Genomic DNA, 20,373 nt, shown 5'->3' with positions numbered 1-20,373 from the left:
ACAGGTTAATGCTGTGTGTGTATTCAGTGTGACACTCTAAAAACTTCCCATTTCATTCCTGATTTTGTGAGGAAACAGGACAAAACTGGGCACTGCATCATGCAATCTAAACCAGAAATGCTTATAACTTATCTAGGAAGTTATCCAGAGGTGGAATACCCTCCTTCAAGCCTTTGTGTTTACGTGTTTCAGCCACAACTTGCCAAGGACGAGAATTCTCATCGTGAGGACCTCCAAGCAAAATCTGCCAGTGATCAAAGACGCACTGTGGAAAAGCCTGGCCACCAGTGCTGGATCTCAAGTTGGCAGTAAAACCTAATGGGAAGGAAAAAAAAATAATATTAGAAAGGGATGAGCCAGCTATAGGCAAAAATAAAACTGGTTTGTCATGGATTCTTGCACAGACAAAACCCTAAAAACACTCTCCCAGAATTTGAAACAGCAGGAAACTGCTACTTTGCAGGTGGTTCTTTCAAACAGGGAAAAATGAGGCTAGCTCTGAAGAATGGCAGGAGGATCTCATGTGACCAAGTAAACTGGCAGTAAAAAGACAAAATTCAATTTAGGTAGATAAAGAAGTATATGAGGGAAATTGTGTTTCATATGCCTCAGGACCTGACCCCAATCACTACCACTCTGAAACGTTAGGGTTATGGTAAGCAGTACAGAAGTGTTAGTTCAGTGTTCAGAAGCAGTCAAAATGAGCAATCAGGTGCTGGTACCTGTTGGGAAAGGAACAGAAAACAAAACATTGCGTCCAGGGAAAGCCCGCACCTTTACTATCAAGTTGTGCAGCTGTGGCTCCTGTATTATAGAAGCTGTTAGTGCAGAACAGGTTCAGAGAAGGGGAATCCAGGTGACCGATGCCCTGAGCTGGCTTCCACGTGTAGGAACATGCTTGGCAAGCTACAACTCCAGTACAGAAAGCGCAGCAATGTAGTAGGAAGGATATAGGTGGCTAAAAATTAAGCAATATGGTCACAGTATATAAAAATCAAAATGAGCTCAAGCTTATTTTGATCCAAAGGAAGCACTGGTTGAAGCTGGCCGGAGCCACATTTGAGAGCCAAAAGGAGGCACGCCTAGAGCTTCACACATGTAGGTCAGTGGAAGTCCTTGCCTGTGCTGTGGATGCTGATGTGTTACACTGAGGAGACTGAGTAAATTCATAAAGAAATCAATTGGGAGTTATTAAATAGACCTAGAAACCACTTCTGCCCCAGGAAACCTCTGAAAGTGGTTATAAAAAAAAGCATGTGGGGAAGTTTCACACTGGCTTACCTTGTTCTTTCTCTTCCCTAAGTGCTCACTTTCAGTCCCTGTCATGAACAAGATGCTGGGCTAACTTGACATTTAGGCAGACAGTGGGAACTACATTCCACTGAGGATATACAGGTGTTTGCTTTGGCATTTCCTCATCTTCACAGCAGTGTCATTCCCTTCTGCAAGCACAAGTCCCATGAAGAGCTGCTGCCCGTCAGCTGAGACTTTGCTGCTGTAGAACCGCTTCTAGCCACTAGTTCATAGGAATACTGACACTTCCCAAACCTTCAGATCACTGCCTTAGCACGATCAACAGCAGCTTAGGCAAGGAACCAGAAAAGCAGCATTGCAGAATGTAGATGTTGATGTGCTACGTACATTGGGACAGAGCCTGGTGTAATACACCTTCTTCCAAGTCTAAGCTTACACTTTTTGGTTTTCCATGTTTGGAAAGTGGGTCTCTCTATGAAATTGTTTTAAGCTGTATGGAAACTTGGAGAAGGGAAAAAAACCCCAAATACTCAAAATTCAGCCACACAGAGACATGTGTGAACTGTTCTAAGAAGCTAAATTCCCAGTTCAGACTATAAAAGTTAAGCATCTCTTATTTCATCGCTGATTGTTTTAGCAGGTACCACACTAATGCACTTTGGCAAAGAAGCTCCCTCCAAAATAACACTTTGGCATTTCTTACAGTGTTACTATGTGAGGAGTTCCAAATGCACCCCACGAATCTGGTAAACTTTCTGACATGATGTCACAGGATACTCTCAAAGTATACTTTGAGATATCTCTCAAAGTGATTTTTACATGGGAAGGAGGGAAATGGGACACAGAACAAACCAGAGGAAGGGCTCTGTACCATGCTGAAAAGCTGAAGTTTCAGGGGCAGCTTAGGAAGAATCATTATTATTTTAAAGGTAGTCATAAGATTGGCAAGAGGGTGTAAAATGTCATTTAAGCCATTCAGGCTGGTACTCTGCCCTTTGAAAGATTCATATCAGTACCAAATTTTCTGGCTTGCTGCTGCTGCAGACCAGTTTGTTCTGCCAGGCATGCTTCAAAGGAAGACCTTGATTTAAAGTGATGGAAACCAAATCTGGTGTACACTGAAAAGTCTTCATGTGCAGAAGCCACCATGTCTTTTTGGCACCCTCCACTGGCATGAAAGCCCAATAGAGTAGGTTGCCAGGAAAAAAAAAAGGAGTAAACTCTGTTCTGAACTGAAACTGCAAAGAGACAACATGAGGAAGCTTGGAGCTGATAAAATGGAAATTCTTAAGTCTCTTTGATCCTGCAGAGGTCTGTCTTTAATTGCATCTGGGCAACAAAAGAAGCATCATCTTACCAAATTACTCATTTACAGGTAGATATGCCCCGACTACAAACACTGGAGTTCCTGCCATATGGGATTCTTCAGAAACGTGTCCCCTTTTCCCATTCAGCACAACATAGATCCCACCAACCACTTGTTCTGGGCACTATAAAAAAAATAATAAAATGCTATCAAGTTGCATAAAAGTAGGAGATCCCTGGTTATTAAAACACAGCCAGACAGCATTAGGCAGTCTCCCCCAACAGGTCTCTTGATGTTTTTCTCATGATGGCTCCTCGTTCGGAGAAATTTCTCTCATGTAACAAGTGGCCTCACTCTCACTTCCAAGACAACTTTGGGAAGCTCTACCTGCCTTCTCCACTTTACACCACTGTGAAGTTTCCAGTTACTGCGTATACCGACTGCACCAGATTGTAGTTTACATACACAACACGAGGCAAAAGTGCATATGCTCAGTGAAATACCTTCAGCAATCTTTGGATGCAAAAAAGCGGAGTCCTCTAGTGCTTTGTAGTACATGCATTTACTACAGGATGCAAATTTTATACAAGCAGGATCTCACCATACCTTATCTTCAAACTTAAACATGGCTGACAAGCACTCTGATAAAAACTGTACTTAAAAAAAACATTTTCTTGGAAACATACTACTAAGGCTGCAAAACTCCTCTGCTTTGACACGACAGGTCTTGCAAGTCATAGAGGTGAAAAAATTCTCTGTTTTGCTGTTTTGTTCTTACTTGCACTAATCTTCAGTGCTCACGGCCAAGACATTTTTAAAGCAACTGAGCTGATAGATGTCCTGCCCACCACCCAGCACCGTAGCCTGGAATTAATATTTAAAGCATGTTTTAAGTCTTCCAATTGCTTTTAAGACAGTTAAGACAAATTGGTATGTGAATAGCTGTACTTGGTGATAAATACTTCTACCATGGAATATATTTTCCAGGGTCTTTCATGGAAGAATTTAATTTACCAAGAAAATCCAGTTATTCAAAGGACAGAAGTTAACATTTAAACAGCTCAAAAAAAGTTTATTAAAAAAAAAATAAATCCTTGCTCCTCTTTCTGCTTATTTAGGATGCCCATTGTTTGTTCTCCTGAATATTTACAGTGACAGCAAGAAAGGAGGGGTGGACCCCACCCCACCAAATCATAACTTTCCCAAAGGTACTGGCAATTCATAAGGAACAGTGTAATTCACCTCCCTACCTACATTTTGCTGTTTCCATTTAACCTTTTCCTAACTTGGGAACAAAAAAACTCCTCTGAAACAAAGTCTTTGCATCACTGATATAATGGACATAGAGCTATCATGGTTTCTTGGAAGAGAATGTGGAAACATGATTATATATCTATCTGTTGTATCTCCATGGTTGGCAGCGTTAGGTTAACGGTTGGACTCGATGATTTTAAGTCTTTTCCAACCTAAATGATTCTGTGATCTTTTCTATAATACCCTGTTGCATACCTGTATTTCCACCGGATCCCGGGCTCCATCAGCCTGGGTTGTGCTGCAAGAGCAGAGGCACACGGAGCCCTCCCGGCAGTAGGAATGATTTGCCCACCACCACAGTGAATAGCGCCAGCGTGCAGAGTGACAGCATGGATATCGGAACGTACACCTCTCACCTTCTCCTCACACAAGACATCCTACAGTCTTAAAAGAGGAAAAAACAAAGGCATGATAGCAGTCAGGAGTTTCTAAGATACGAACCTTCACAGGATTCTGGCCTGATTCAAGCTCCTCATGCTGATGCGTTCGGACAAAGGCAGCATACACTATACACAGAGCAAAGTCCTTCCAGGAACACCAGCATTTGAGAGCTCACACCTGGAACAAACATGAAAACACACACAGCCAACAATGCGTTCATTACACAGGTTGAGTGATGTACGTTCTTTGGTGGGGACAAATTCCAAATAGCCCACTATCCTGTTCTTTTCGGTTATTGACTATTTCTGAAGACTTCACATGAACAGAGCTCAGGTACACATCAGTAACACAAGACAACATACAGAACTGCAATTACCTCTTCCGTAGCCCAATGGAAACCAGCAATGACATTGGCTTCAATTTCATTTAGATACTGGACACCTTTTGAGATGTCAGCTAAGATATTTGGACCTGTTCCATCAGGTCCACAGCACCAAATCTTACAAGCCTCAGACACATCCCACTCGCATTTCTCTGCCTGGCAACATGCGCGCTGTTTCGGTTCTTGACAGGAACTGACCTCCCCTTTGTCTATGTCCTCTGCCAGGCCATCAGGAAAGGGTTGAGTATTTATATACAGCTGGTTGTGTTTGTTGGGGGATTTGGATAAGCACACCTGGCTTGACTTTTCACCAGCTGTCTCATGGTAAGATACAACTGGATCTCATTTCTGCCAAATAGATCAAAGACAAAAAATCCCAAGTACAAAGATGATCATTTCCACATACCAGTAAAATGCCATTCAATAAACCCCGGCTTGTCCACCTAAGGTAGTGTGTTAATGCCAGGTTCCCTCAGCCATCCAGGCAAGCTCTGCTAGCTTCATCAAGAGAAACAACACTTTCAGTAACACATCTACGATAACCGTCATTGTTCAAGCGAGTTTTCCTGTTAGCTGGATTTTCTTCACATCTCTGTCTGAATTCTAAACTCTTTCAACGAACTAATAAAGAATTCATTTTATTACTTAACCAGTTGGTCTCCTAAAAAGTTTCAAATTGCTCTAAGGAAACCAACAACAGCAGATTAAGATGACATTTTCAAAGGTTAATAATACTTAGTCATATTCCATACACTGCAGTCCACAAAAATTCTTGAATACCTTAATTGAAATACAAGTGTGATCTTCTTCCAGATCTTTAAGGCAAATTTCTAGATGCAGCTCCCCTGCTCCAGCAATGATGTCCACCAGACTCTTCAGTAATACACTAGAAAAGGAAATAGTAAGGAGTAAACATTTTAAGAATTTATTAGTATTAACAGAAACACACACAGACTAAATCAGAAAAATGTCAGATCCCAAAACTGCTCAACCCCAAGTATTTAGAAATGTAACAAACCAGGAGTGCTTCAGAATGGATCTCCTCACCAACAAAACTGGGTACTCTCACATTAAACACAGTGCCTGTCCTGCAGAGGTATTTGAGCACTAAAAAAAAGAAGTGTCAGGAAAAGCACTGCTCAGAAACCCAACACTAATTGCTGCAGAGTCTGTGTTTTTCTCAGGGTTTTCCTATTCAAATGCTGACTGAAATTATCCCTATTTATCTTAGTGGTGTTAGCTCATACAATCACAAGTGGAAACTGCTTTGAGCCTGCAGCCGTGCCATTAGATGACATAAAGGGTGCTCTGTGAACAAAGTTGAATGCTTCGGGTGTTGTGCTGCAAACCAGTAGCCTAAAACTTACAGCTAACACTCACTTGAAGCACAGGATCAGACTTGGCCAGACGCTTTAGACCTTCAACTAGTTTTGGTAGATCAGCAGGGTTTTTTGCTTCAACAGCAACATGTACAACTGCAATAACACTAAATTTCATCACTCTCATGTTGTGGGCATGTTCAAAGGTGGCAACGGTACCCATTATTACCAAAAACTGGTCAACAGCAACTAGACCAACAATGTTGCCACAAGGTACATCCTCAATGGGCTCAACATAACAACCCATCATCAAAATGGTTCTACAAAAACAGAGGATGAGCAACAATCCTTGAACACTTGGTTTATCCCCAGTATTTCCAAAACCTAAGTCTTTTCACACAAAGGAAAATTGCCTATTATTTGCCTATAATCCTTCTGGATTACTCATTTTATTAAACAGGAAGACTTTTATACAGAAATATCATCTTCATTCATTAGGATTCCAAAAACTGAAACAGCATTTGCTTTTGCATGCATTGCTATTCAAAAGAAATACACTATTTCCATCTACCTTTGAATGATTTTTAGGTAAAGATCTTCCTTCTTGCCAGGTGTGTAGTTTGGTCCCATGATTCAAACTTCCTGTCCAGTAGAAACAATACCAGAGAAGACTCGCCCAAAGGCATAGAAATGCCCTTTATCAGATGTGGGGACCATTTTGGAAATACACATCATCAGAGGGCCTTTGGGCAGGTTTTGACACCTGCAATAAAATATCTATCTACATCAGACACATTTTCTGTGAGACTTAAAAGTTTAGAACTTTATACATATGATTCCCAAAATTCAGTGAACCTTATTAACAGCTCCTCTCTTTTTCAGTTTGTAAGGACAAATGTGTGCAGACAGATGAATTACAGCTATGACAGCTATCAAAGACTCTTTGTTAAGGTAAAGAATCATCACCATTGTTGTTTCTTTCAGTACTGAGACTGCTGTTAGTACTTACTCCCCACTTGCCCACGCTTCCCTTTCCTGGTAGCAGGTTACATATCATCACTAAATCTCTACTAATATGACCTAGACCCAGGAAAAGTTTCAAATAGGGGGATTAAAAGACCCCCTCTAATCCACTAGAATCCAGAAGACAAAATACAGTGCTAGAAGTTTGCGACCTCAGTTATCATACGGATGAAATATGGTCAGAAGCAGGACTTCTGAAAGTGCTCTGGGCCAGGCTGGACGGGGCTTTGAGCAACCTGATCTAGTGGAAGGTGCCCCTGCCCATGGCAGGGGGGTTGGAACTGGATGATCTTACAACCCAAAGCATTCTATGACTCTTGTGATGATTCTCTAACCTGAATTCCTGTTCTGGTTTTGCAAGAAAGAGCTAACAGTTTATTAGAGGGTTAAACACATGTGCCACCACAGATAAGCTTCTCTTCTGCTAATACTGGACTTGACAACTACTTCAAATATGATTTATTTATTTCAACATCTGTGGATTTCTGAGGGAAGTGACAAATCTACACAAATCCAAAAAACGCAAATCCTCTTGAAAATACTCAGGTTGATGACCATATTATAGATGAATTATTCGAAACTTAACTCCTTCCTATCAACATCAGACCAACAGCCCTGTTTCAGCTTCAGCTATTTGCTTTTTATCTAAGTCAAGATCTGAGCCATACCTTCAGACAACTGGGAGATGATTCCATTTTTTACCAGATTTTCGTCCTCCACCTTTAAGGTTGACAGTAAATCAGAAAACAGTGACAACATGTCAGCTACCAGGTGACATGTTAGAAGTGTTTGAAGGCAAAGTATCTTGTTATGGTTCTGACTGTGACTGAGGAGAAATCACAAAATTCACCAGGAAACCATAATCAGAGCTGCACAGAGAATGAGGGTAATGAACTTGCTGCTCCATCCCTCTCTTACAGTATATCCACAGGATGGTACAGACCATATTCCTGCTCCTCAACCACATGTTCCCTGAAACTAAAATAAACACAATGTTGTTCCACACACACCACCATCCAGCATGTAAGGACATAAATCAGGTTTCATGCGTAGTACCCCAAGACTTTTCTGTTGCTTTCTTACTTTTTGTAATACCCTGCTCAACGGAGTCCAAAATTAGTAATTATCATTATAACACAGAAACTTAATACAAACTCATTTTAGGCAGTTTTACTCATCTGTGCACTAGGGGTACTGTCTTTTTGACAGCTCCTGGTAAGCTGGGAATTATTTTTTTTTTTACCCATAGCAGCTTCATCATCAGGTGGCCCCTCATAAAGAAATTCACGGCGGTATTTTTGTGCTGTTACAGGGCAAGGTAGGTGAATGGTGATCATCTGAAGCAAGGCATCTCCAGTACGCAGCCAGCAGTGCATCACGGCCTAGGGACCCAAAATTCACATGGTAATTAAAACTTGTTTCAACATCATCACTGATAAACCTTTTGGTTAGCACGCAGAAGGCTACACCTGGGGATGCAATGTAAAATGTTGTGACAGACATTTAAAATTTCTCTGTGACTACTTAAATCTTGTTCAAGGCTATGAGTAAAATACTTATCTAGAACAAGCAATTTGAACGTAACTGTATGTTTGAATTACTGAAAACGAACAGGCCTTGCATTCTTTTTTCCTTGGGCTAATGACTTACATTTCAACAGAAAGGTTAGGATTCTTGGGTTATATTAAGCTCCTGAAATAAAACATGAATGTCCTTCTCCGCTGACAACAGATTACAACAGCAGAAAGAAAAAAGATCCATGAATAGTCATATTTTATGGCTGTATCTTCCATATATGGAAGATAAAAATAAAACAAAATGTTTTATTAAACCTCTGGCCATTTGCCAGAGTGATGTGGTTGGATTTCCCTTCTCCAGTGATTATTTCAAGAAGTTTCCCCATGTATCCCCTCGGCCCTCTTTTCATGTGGGTTTTAACATATCTAAGGAGAACACAAGATAGCACAGGAAAGGGACAGTTTCTTAAAAGTCTCTGCTCTTAACAGGCAGTGCTGCATAGAAAGTGATCATGTGCTTTCAGACATTACTTTTCAAAAGGCTGACTGGAATTCAGCAGGGTTCTGGAATATGTTGGAATTGGTGGGAGCCAACCAGAAACCATGTTTCTGATTACACAGCCCCACCAAACACGTGCAGCAACAGACACTTTGTATGAGCATTTACACCTTGAGAAGAGGGAGGGAGGCAGGACGAGCATGTTTTTTCCCCATATTAAATAAAAATGCTCTCCCTTTTCTTAAATCAGAACAGGTATGTCTTTTGTACGCTGCAACACACTTAAGTCCTGCTATCTCTCCAGCAGTTTCAGTGCAGTACTGTTACCAAGCACCTTATTTCAAATCATGACATTCCTGACACACAACTAACTACTGACCAGATTATAAAAAGACAACTAAGGCAAGTTTCTGTGGATTTTAGAAAGACCTAAAGACTGTTCTCATTACACAGCTGAAGGGTAAGAAATGCTAACATGCTGGCAACTCTAACGAAGTAGAAAGGCCACGTCACCTTCGGAAGGATTTTTCCCTCTTTATCTCAACCTTCATTGTCTAACTTGATATAAAGTTTCTCTATCCGTTTGGCTGCCTCTTCCTTCTTAAAATTCATAATGGCATCAAAGATCTGAAACAAGTTTATAGCAACCCTAGTAAGTACTATAACAGACATAGGTTTTGTTTATCATTTCTCTTAAACATGCTGCACATCTGAAAACCCACTAGTTTCTCTGTTCTGGGCTTTTGTTTGAGAAACTGTTCACAAGCTATGTATCATACAGCTCGATTCACAAATTATATAAAATGCTTCTAATTCCAAAGGAAATTCCAAATTCCTGTCAAAATAGTTTCACAAAAGACACACAAATCTTTAATCTAATAGTATGTAGAATATGTTATTTCAGTGAAGAGACCATTCAGATTTGGTGGCTTCTACTTTTGCCCCACCTTTTTGCACATTGTTCTTCAAACAATCACACAATTGACTGGGTTGGAGGGGACCTTCAACGCCCACCCAGTCCCACCCCCTGCCCCGGGCAGGGCCACCTCCCCCCAGCCCAGGTGGGTCCCAGCCCCAGCCTGGCCGTGGGCACTGCCGGGGACGGGGCACCCACAGCTGCCCCGGGCAGCCTCTGCCGGCGCCTCCCACCCTCACGGGGAACAATTTCTTCCTTACAGCTGATCTAGATCTCCCCTCTCTCAGTGCAAAGCCTTTCCCCCTTGTCCCCTCGCTACAGGCCCTGGTACAGAGCCCCTCTCCAGCTTCCCTGTCGGCCCCTTTAGGCACTGGAAGGACACCATAAGGTCTCCCCGGAGCCTCCCCTTCTCCAGGCTGAGCCACCCCAGCTCCCAGCCTCTCCCAGCAGAGGTGCTCCAGCCTCTCATTATATTTGTGGCCTCCTCTGGACCCACTGCAACAGGTCCACATCCTCCTTCTGTTGGGGCCCCACAGCTGGAAGCAGCACTGCAGGGAGGTTCTCACCAGAGCAGATTAGAGAGGGAGAATCCCCTCCCTCACCCTGCTGGCCACGCTGCCTTTGATGCAGCCCAGGATACCCAGCTGGCTTTGTGGGCTGTGAGCACACACTGCTGGGTCATGTTGAACTTCTCGTCCACCAATATCCCCAAGTCCTTCTCCTCAGGGCCGCTCTCAATCCATTCTCTGCCCAGCTGTATTTGTGCCTGGGGTTGCCCTGACCCATTTGCAGGTCATTGCACCTGGCCTTGTGGAACTTCACCAGGTTCACATGGGCTCACCTGTCTAGGTCCCTCTAGATGGCACCCCTTCCCTCCAGTGTGTTGACTGCACCACACAGCTTCCTGTTGTCAGCAAACTTGGTGAGGGTGCACTCGATCCCACGGTCTCTGTTGCCAATAAAGATGTTAAACAGCGCTGGTCCCAGTATGGACCCCTGAGGAATGCCACTCACCACTGGTCGCCACTTGGACATCAAGCCGTTGCCCACAACTCTTTGAATGCAACCATCCAGCCAATTCCCTATCCACCAAGTGGTCTATCCATCTTATACTGCAGAATTTGTCTAGTTTCTACAGAAAGTACGGCCCTACTTTATAAGAGGGATAGCCTTCCTAAGAGCTAACATGCTGAATGAAAAAAATTGTCCCTTATGCCCTTGCAATCAAATCAAGACAAAATATTACCTTACCTTAAAGACAGGATCCAGAACTAGCTGGCAAAATGTCCTTGGCAACTTCTTTCCATCTGGGATAGTGGCAGATTTGCTGAATTTTCCAGCTGCTGGATCAAAATATCTAAAGAAGGTGTTTATTTTGACTCATCCAGTTTGAACCTGAGGAGTACCCACTTTTCCTGCAAATTTCCACACAGTTATTTTTAAAAGAAAATTTTGTAAAGTTTCATATTTAAGCAGAGATTAAAATAGCAGAAGATCCTTATTTGAATGTAGCAATAACTGTTAGATGTTTGCGGAGGCAGCGGATGGCTTCTTGTCTGCTTATGTTTTTGAGTTTTTACTACACTTAAAAACACTGACTTCGACATGCATTTTTAGGCTTTTACAGGGAACTCTAGGGACTGTAAACAAACCTGTTGCCAAGAATTCTCTTAATACACCCTGTTATCTATAACTGTCTTTTGAAAGCTTGCTGAAATCAAACCTTGCTAGGACTTTACTGAAAGAATGACACTATTTCCTTGGTTACTCTACATTCAACCCAGAAGCTGGATACAAAGTGCATATAATTCTCTAAGATACAGGAAAGGCCATGGGCTAAGACTGCAAATCAAAATTCATACCATCAGGAGTTAAACTTTCAGAGAAAGAAGCTTCTTCTACCACTCATGATTTTGGTTGGGTTTTTTGTTGTTTTTTGTTTGTTTGTTTTTTCTTAAGAAAGAAAACAATTTACACTGAGGTCTTTCTACTTAGAAAAGCATGCTTACCTGAAACACAGTCAACCACAACAAGTCACTGATAGTGCCATGGAGAGCTGCTGTAACTTCAGAGGAGAAATCAACATGTCCAGGGGATTAATTAACAATTAAGTTAATAAGAAAACCTGAACCATCTGTATACTGTTTGATGAAGGCCGGGTAATTGTCTGAGACTTCATAATACATAGAAATTGCCCTGTAAGAGAAGACAATTAATTTTAATAACTTAATAATGTTTCGTAATTTACTGATTTTAAAATTTGAATGGTCAGGCAACTATACCCATGGCAATACAGTGGCAATATTGCTTGATGTACTTAAAGGAGAAACCCCAAGAAGACTTCAATATTTCAGTTTCTAAATTCGTAAGGTCTAAAATTCTGCTTCAGGTATAATTATTTTTTATTGTCATTCAAAGTTGACACCTCAAGACAGTAGTCACAGCATAATATCACTGTCAGACACTTGTAGTGTCATGCTCCAAATCACTTTACAATTTGTTGGCTTTGCAGTTTAGACTCTACAGTGGCTCGGAGGAACAGGGTGTTAGTCTGTAAGCAACCCAATAAAAACGAAATTTACTATTAAAATTTTTTCTAAAACCATTTTTCTCCATAGTGAGAAGCAGGTAGGTATGGTTGCAAGATATCACTTAAAAGCTATATTCCAATATTGCCCAGATTGCACTCAGAAGTCTGTGAACTTCTGTTCTGATGCACAGCTTGATTCACACGCCAACTTAAAAAAGATCTGACAAGATACAAGGCTTTGAGGAAACCCATTTTTCTGTCTTCAGATTAAAAAGAAAAAGAAAGAAAAACTAAAAAAAAAAAGATACAAATTCTTACCTAGACTTGCTGGTGATACATCTTTCTTGCTCATCCTTCCATGTGTCTGTGAACCGTGTTTCTCCAGCTCTGGCTGAAGCAACGATGCCTGCTTTACACACCAAGGAGTCTGTCAAGCTTGATTTGCCTTGATCAACATGAGCAATCACAAACATATTCCTAATACTGGACTTCTTGTCCATGATCGCTTGGATCTGGTTTACTGTGAAATTCACCTGGATGGGGGACTGAAAAATAAAAAAGAAAAACAGCAATTGCTTCCTTTTAAAGTACACAAATGTCCACGTGAAATTTTAAACTTTTACTATTTGTTATTAAATTCCAATCTAAAGAAGGAATGAAGCTGTTCATAATTTTAAGCTTAGTATTACATACAGTTGTTCACATTTTTGGGATGTTTTTGTAAATACAAAGAGTCATAACTTAAAATACAGCTCAGATTTCTTATCACAAAATGTCAACTACCATGAAAATGAAGAATCCACCTGTGGAGACAGAACAGCTCATCCCTGCTGAATGCTACAGGGGTGTTTGTGCACACATCTGCAAGCTGTAGCTCTCATCAGAGCTCCTGCACAAAACCTTCTCCTCTCTTTGCACCACTGCCCTTTTGCTTTGCCAAGTCTTCCTCCCTCAGCTGCTCTCCATCTCCCAGGGTTTTTCAGGTGAGCCACTCTTGAAAGAGGAGGCTGGGTCATCTCCTTTTGTAGCCAATACACCAGCTCTAGAAACTGGTGGTCCTGCTCAGTCAAAAAACTCTTTGAAGACTTTCATTAGCCAAACAAGACATTTTTAGAGCCCCTCTCACAAATGATATCACAGAAAGAAACTTTTCTTATCTCTATAATTCTTCTACCTCTCACTAAGAACAATTCCTCTCCTTCAATATGCAGTAAAAAAATCTTGACCCTCAGAAGCCCTGGTAATTATCTGTTAAACACATGACAACTTAGCAAAGGAAGATGAGATCTTACTAATCTTGGCCTGTCTCATTCTGTAATGAGAGTCACCTGTAGGTCACAGGAGCGCAGTTAACGTGGTTATTCTTGCAAATCCCTTTAATGCATGAAGTGCTTCATAGGGACATGGAAAAAGACAGAATAGGGAGGAAAAAATGATGGGCAGTATTAAACAAAGACAAAAGTCACATACCACATCAGTTGTTTATACTAGTTGCCCAAGTGAAGAAAAATATACCGTAAGAAACAATTAAATAGGTTCCTCACCTGCGATTGAGTTGTAAATGACACAGAAATAATGAAACATGCCTATCTGTCGCTACACAAACCAAGGTTTCTAATAGAGTCTGGGTCTTAATGAGTGCATCTAAACACAAGGAACCTGTCTTCTTGCCAGGATAAGATATTACGTATAAATAAACCAACCCAGCCCAGCTCAAAAATATTTGTAGGAGAGAATTTTTTTACTTGAACAGATACACTTTTGATATATATCTTATTACTGCATATTCTCATACTAACTTTGGAGCTTCAGTTCAACTATTTCATTATACATTTTCTCAAGAAAATGTTTTTCTATTAAAAAAGGAATACTTCCAATTAAAATAGCCAAGTTCTTTTTAGAGATGGGAAATATCCAAACTAAGCAGCAGCCTGCCCTTTTCCCCCTAAAATGCACCATTTCCGCACTCTCCCCTACATTTACAGGTTTTTTTTCCTACTTCAAAGTCTGCAATGCGGAAACAAACCAACCCACCCTTTCTCCCCTCCCCCTGCTTATTTAGTATAAACAAGAAAATTTTCAGAGTATACTTACAGTTTTGTCAGTGATCCACCTCAAATGAAGACACTGAATTTGTTCTGTTAATTATGCTTTTCTAGAATGCTCCAGGGTGTCCTGGCATCCAAAGTCTCACCCCCAGCAAAATTTACATACTACTTCTGAGATCCTGAAATTATTTCTTTCTGCTCTTTCTTTTCCACTTAAACAGCACCATTACTTTTTTTATAATTTTCCCTGTTTTTAAAACATTGTGCTGTGCTAAAAAAACCCCCAGTAGTTAGTGAGAATTAAGTCTATTGCTAGAACTATGCTATATACGCTTATTTCATAATGTAAACATATACCTACATGTTGAGAAGTGTACATGTGTGCTCTTTGTATTTGCTAATTATACACCTTCTTAATGGAACAAGTGAAATTTACTTCTGATAAATACTTAACTAGCCCAGATATTAAATTTTGAACTGAAACCTGTATTTTTTCCATTGTTTTCAAGTTTCCAGTACATTTATATACACAGGTTACATCGTTGTTTTCTTTTGGAGCAAAGAGCAGAGGTGACCATAACAGTTTATTTCTTCCACATTTTTTAAGCATACCGGCCTCCTACACATGTCCACTTATGTTAATTCTGAATGTAAAGTTCATTAATTGAACTGGATGTTCTCCTATGAACTATTGGAGCCATTCATATAATCTGAGAAAGGATCATACTGGCATTGTAAAAACCTTGAATTGTGCCTAAAAACAATGGAGCCTTGCTCCACAGCTGGGATAATTATGTCCCACTGTTAACAAAGTAGAATGAAAACGGATACACAGAATGACCATTACACAAGGCATGGATGTCAAAATGTTAGTTTTATGTGTTTATTTGCTTGGTGTTTCAAGAAGTTGTTAGTATATTCCTATTACTCCGTGGTGGAGCTGGAGCAACTTGGGTTTGAGGTGGAAAACAATCACTAAGTCATGGTGAAGGAAAGGAGAGAGAAGCAGCACCACGAGAGAAGAGCAGGGTCAAGCAGTACTGGGGTGGGAGGTGGGGGGTAAAACAAAGGACAAGGAAAAATCCACAACCGAGTTTAAGGGATTAGGTGAACTGTCGGACCCACAGCTCTCCAGTATTATAACTCAAAAGAAATCATCACAGTCAAGGAGGTAAAGCAGCAGGCCTCCACAAGTGACCTCAAAGCTTCTGCTGATCAGTCTCATGGTAAGCCAATGTCAACAACATGAACATATTATTATTTCAAACTTTCCATCCTTTTGCTGTACTACAAGACTGCATCCCTTCCCAGAAACTGAAGGACTTGTGTCTTAGATATTACTGCATCAGCACTTTTTGCCAGGCTTACAACAATATAATACGTATGGACATGAAGCTTTCAGCCTGCAGGAAATTAATACTGAGAGCTAAGTTCAGTTAAGTGGCACTCCTCACTATTGTATGGTTCATCCATTGGCCTAAATGAGTATTTTTAAGAGCCTAACACTGCTAGCTCATTTTTAATTCACATTGTTATGTCATAGCAGCTGTTCTTGTTAATATAACTGGGTAAACCATTCTTAAGTTTTCGCTAATGAGCTTGTTAATAAACCATAGTATATTAGAAAAGATCAAGGGCTCAATTCAAGCATTAATATTAATGTCTTACCAGACCTTCTGGCAGGAACTTCAGGATTATGTATTAATAAATGCTATCCGCTTCCAAGCATTTTATTTACCACTTCATTTATATAACTGCCAAAAAGGAGTTTACCATATGTGCTGCTCTATAAGAGAGGCATTTCTCTCTTTTAGAGAGAATCACTTTTCCTTTTTTGTCATAAATACAACTGAAAACACAAAGCCAGATTAAAAATTAATGGCAATTTTAATTTTAAATTTTTCCATTGAAGAGCTGTTACAGAGTTTCTGTTCTGCTGCTGACAGACAGCAACCAGATCAAAGTTATCTTGCCATGAAATGCTTGCTGCAGAAGGATTAACTTCTTCCATGTGCAACAGCAAGCGAAAAATGTAGGAGATGAAAGCAGTATTTTCAGAAGGGAGAAACATCACTGCTTTATTACAAACAGAACACCACTTTTGCCAAAAGCCTCAAGTTTCATTGCCACTACAGACAGAAAATGACCTTGCTCCTTTTAACTACCGCATTACATCATTTGGGTAGCCTACACTGCAGTATGGCTTATCCTGGCTATCAGTAACGCCTCCACAGTAGACTGCCTTCCCCTTCTGCAGGGCATCTCTTTCTCTTAAAGATATTCCAATTCTTATTGTAATGAGCCATTACATAGCTTCAGTTCAGAAATATTTATTCTAAAACGAAAGAAAAATGAAACACTTTTTGAAGCTGACATAGGTAACTAGAATGTCCATTTCCGTAAACAATACTACTTATACAATGAAAGATTGAAAGAATTTTAGAAAAACAAAAGGAAGGGGTTCCCAATAGCATTAATTACCAAGAAACACAAAGATGTACAAGCATCTGTTTGTCACGGAAACAGGCTGGTAAATTCTGATTCACTAGAACAGACACTTAAGACAGGTGAAACTCATTACCAGAACTGCAGTGATTTGAAACTCATTACCAGAACTGCAGTGATTTAAAACTACAGGGAAGGCTTACTAAGGGGAAAAATCAATCAAAACCAAAACAATCCGCCCAGTAGTGTTTCTAAGAGATGATTTTCATGAGAAAACTCTGATCTGAATCAGGTCAGACCATTCTTCCTCAAAATTAGTGCAGTGCAGCCCTGTATAATACATATATTCACACATTAATAGCCTCTTTCCAGTCTTATTGGAAGTATTGCTTTTATCTCCTACCCTTACAAACACTAATGTTCAGGATTTAACCGCAAATCTTATACTGGATATCACTCTACATGTTGGTGGGCAAAACGTATGGAAACGTTCAAATCCGTGAGCTACACTGACAAGGTGCGCTGCCATACCTACAAAAGGAGGAGAAAGAAAGAAGCACCAGCACCCTCCCTACCCATACACCTGGCACCCTTCTAAAAAAAAAAGAGCACGGTGAGTGCGAAACAAAAATAAATAAGCTCAGCAAGTGCCCCAGTCCCGCAGCCGGGCAGAAAGGGACGCGGCCAGGACCGCCTCAGCGCTACCGGCCGCCGCCTCCCGTCAGCACCGGGAGGGCGGGAACCGCCTCCCCCGCTCCTCAGCCAGCCCCCAGGGCTGAGAGAGAACAAGGAGAAACTCCCCAAAACTCTGACGGCTCCGGCGAAGGCCAGCCGGACTGCTCCGGCCCGCCACCCCTTTCCCAGCCCGCTGCGCCTGACAGGTAGTGCTGTGATAGAGACAGCGAGAAGATGGCCGCCGCGCCCACCGGCCCCGCTGGCTGCCCCCCGTTAAGGCGCGGCAGAGCACAGCTGCCCCAGAGCGCCGCTGGGGCTCGGTGGCTTGGCGGCACCTGGCCCGGCCGCCTCCCCGCGGGAGCACTCACCGTGGTGGCGGACGGCTGAGGACCCCACCGGCCGCCGCTGCCTCAGCCGGGCTGCGGGAGGCGGGAACGAGCCGAGATCAGCTGTTGCCGGGCTCTGGCGTCCCGCTCCCCCCGCCCAGCGCTGCGCAGCCTGCCCGGTGCCCCCGCTGTGCGGCGAGGCGGGCGGGCTCACCTCTCGGCGGCGGGGCCGGGCCGGGGGGGTCCCTGTCCCGCTCGGCCGCCGCCGGCTCCCGCTGCGAGCCTTCCGCGGAGGTGAGCAGCCCGCTCCAGCTGCGAGCCTCCCGGCCGCTCTGCCCCGGAGCTCCTCCCTGACGGTAGCCCCTAACACCGCCATGACCCCCGCCATTCCCCGGTCCCTGAGGGTCTCCCGCGTCCCTCAGAAGAGCAGCGGCTCCCGGGGTACCGGGAGGGCACGGGGAGGGCGGCGGGCAGTCTGAACGCGGGCACCCCGCCACCACAGGAGCTTATGGTGTCCCTAGGTTAATTCTCCCGGGGCCAGAGAGTCCCGACCGCGGCCATCACGTCAACCCGGTCAGGCGTGCCGGCTCTGAGGGGAACGTTAGGTGGAGCCCCGTCCCTTCCCCTCAGCGGGGCCGAGGCGACGGCAGGGCCTCACCGCCCTTCTGGGCCGGCCCGGGTGCGTTTCCCTCTCCGCTTGTTTAACGGCAGAGCGGCAGGTTTGACTGCTTGCTTTGAGCAGGTAAGTCAGGCTGGATGCCATAACCCCTTATTAGTTACTTTAAAAAATAGGTTACATGACTGGTGGGTTCCCTGTGGAAATGTGAAGATGACATTGTGTCCCTTTAAAAATAACTTCTGTCACGCAAGACGCTAAATTAATAACAGCGCTTCACATTTTTTAATACAGGCTTTCACCCAAAAATGTCTTTTAGAAATATTAGGTAATTAAATTGTCAAGTGTAGAGTGAGTGCGTGAATGTCTTGGCTGAAAACACCAACTTCTGGGATAAAACTAAGAGAAAACTTACATAGTAACACTTCATATGGATTGAGGATCGGATGAGTATTATGCAAACATATTGTTATATACAAAACCCTATGGGTGGAATACATGGCCATTTTCAGCCATACAGAATGAATGCAGAAACTGCTTTCAGCCTCAGGCATGGAAAATCACTGTCCTGTTACTTTCAGGAGTAAGGAGAACTAACTTGCAGGTTTTTATGCAATTGGACAAAATTTAATACAATCAAATACCTTTAAGATATCAAATTGCAAAAGCAAGTACTCATGAAGGAGCAGAAAGTGGGAATGTGATTAGGAAATTGTGGCCTGCAGGTGTTTGGGGTTTTTTGTTGTTTTGTTTGTTCTTTTTATTAAACAGCAATTTCAGTAGTCATAAATGGCTATCAAGAGTTCAGAGTTATGCTTTGCCTCAAAGGCATTGCTTGTTTGATTAAAGAGCAGGTATTAGTTGCACCATGCTCCTCAAAGCAGTACTGTAACAGAGGAAACGCTAGATCTGAGAGCTCCAGACCTCCTTCTCCCAGATGCTTAGCAACTTCACCTTGAATAGGCTGCAAGCCCAATGCCTTTGCTGCCTTGTGAGTACCTGTATTCAGAACAAAGTAATCTCTTTGACCAAAGTCCTTTACCTAGGCAAGAAAGAAAAAAGCTGAGAGCTTCTTGCCATTCAGCCCCTGTGACCTTACACGTGCTGTTTTATTCATCTTTTTCACTGAACAACCAGAAATGTTCACCAGATACTTCACTGGCAAGCTTTTTCTACCCAAAGGCTCATTTTTCTTCCAGGGGTTGTGAGGCAGGCATCAAATCACTTCCTTTAATCAACCTGGTTGTCTCACAACAGAGAAAAGGTACTGTTGTTTTGTTCTGAAGAGCTGGGCAGCACTCTCATGGACTTCCTTATGCAGAGTGAACTTCAGCTCTGTGCACAGTTCTCTTGTCAACGTGGAGATTGCTTCCTCAGGACTTGATGGCTGATTACAAAAGCAGCTTTTCCTTGTGCCAGTGTGCATGCATGCACACAGTTTTAGGACTGTTTTGCACAGCTGGTGCTCTGCCATGATCCTATAAATATAATTGAAATTCACTTTATTTTCCTGCCTTTTTTACGTTCCAATTTATGCCAGTCTGTGCCAGAAAACAAACCTTCCAGAACAGTTGAAAAGTTTCCAAATTAACAGGCTCCCTAAAAAAAGCCACCTTTGGAGTTTACTGGCTTGCCATCTTCATGGGTATTTTATTCTTTATGTGACCTTTCCATTTAAAAATGAGAACTCTTACACAAAACATCTTTCAGCCTGTACACTACCTGCAAAAATCTTATTACAGGTGCTAACCAGTCCTTTTCCTGCCTTTTTTTTTTTTTATGATTATTTTGTTTTTTTACTGAGTCCAGCCTTCTTTTGTAT

At 42.2% G+C, this 20,373-nt stretch overlaps 1 protein-coding gene and 1 pseudogene across 1 annotated transcript in view; one reads left to right on the top strand and one right to left on the bottom strand.

Annotated features, from left to right (window-relative positions):
• Positions 1 to 180: 180 nt before the first annotated feature.
• On the bottom strand, positions 181 to 18,456 carry LOC101920224 (elongation factor 2-like; annotated as a pseudogene).
• A 34-nt stretch (positions 18,457 to 18,490) lies between these two features.
• ST8SIA5 (ST8 alpha-N-acetyl-neuraminide alpha-2,8-sialyltransferase 5) overlaps positions 18,491 to 20,373 on the top strand; it is an 80,555-nt gene continuing 78,672 nt past the window's right edge. The window contains exon 1 of the mRNA XM_027779013.2: positions 18,491 to 18,677. The gene's annotated coding sequence lies outside the window, so the exon portion shown is untranslated. The remainder of the gene's footprint in view (positions 18,678 to 20,373) is intronic.

This window comes from Falco peregrinus, chromosome Z, assembly GCF_023634155.1.
Source record: "Falco peregrinus isolate bFalPer1 chromosome Z, bFalPer1.pri, whole genome shotgun sequence".
NCBI classification, from domain to species: Eukaryota; Metazoa; Chordata; class Aves; order Falconiformes; family Falconidae; genus Falco; species Falco peregrinus.
This window is presented reverse-complemented; position numbering and strand designations above follow the sequence as displayed.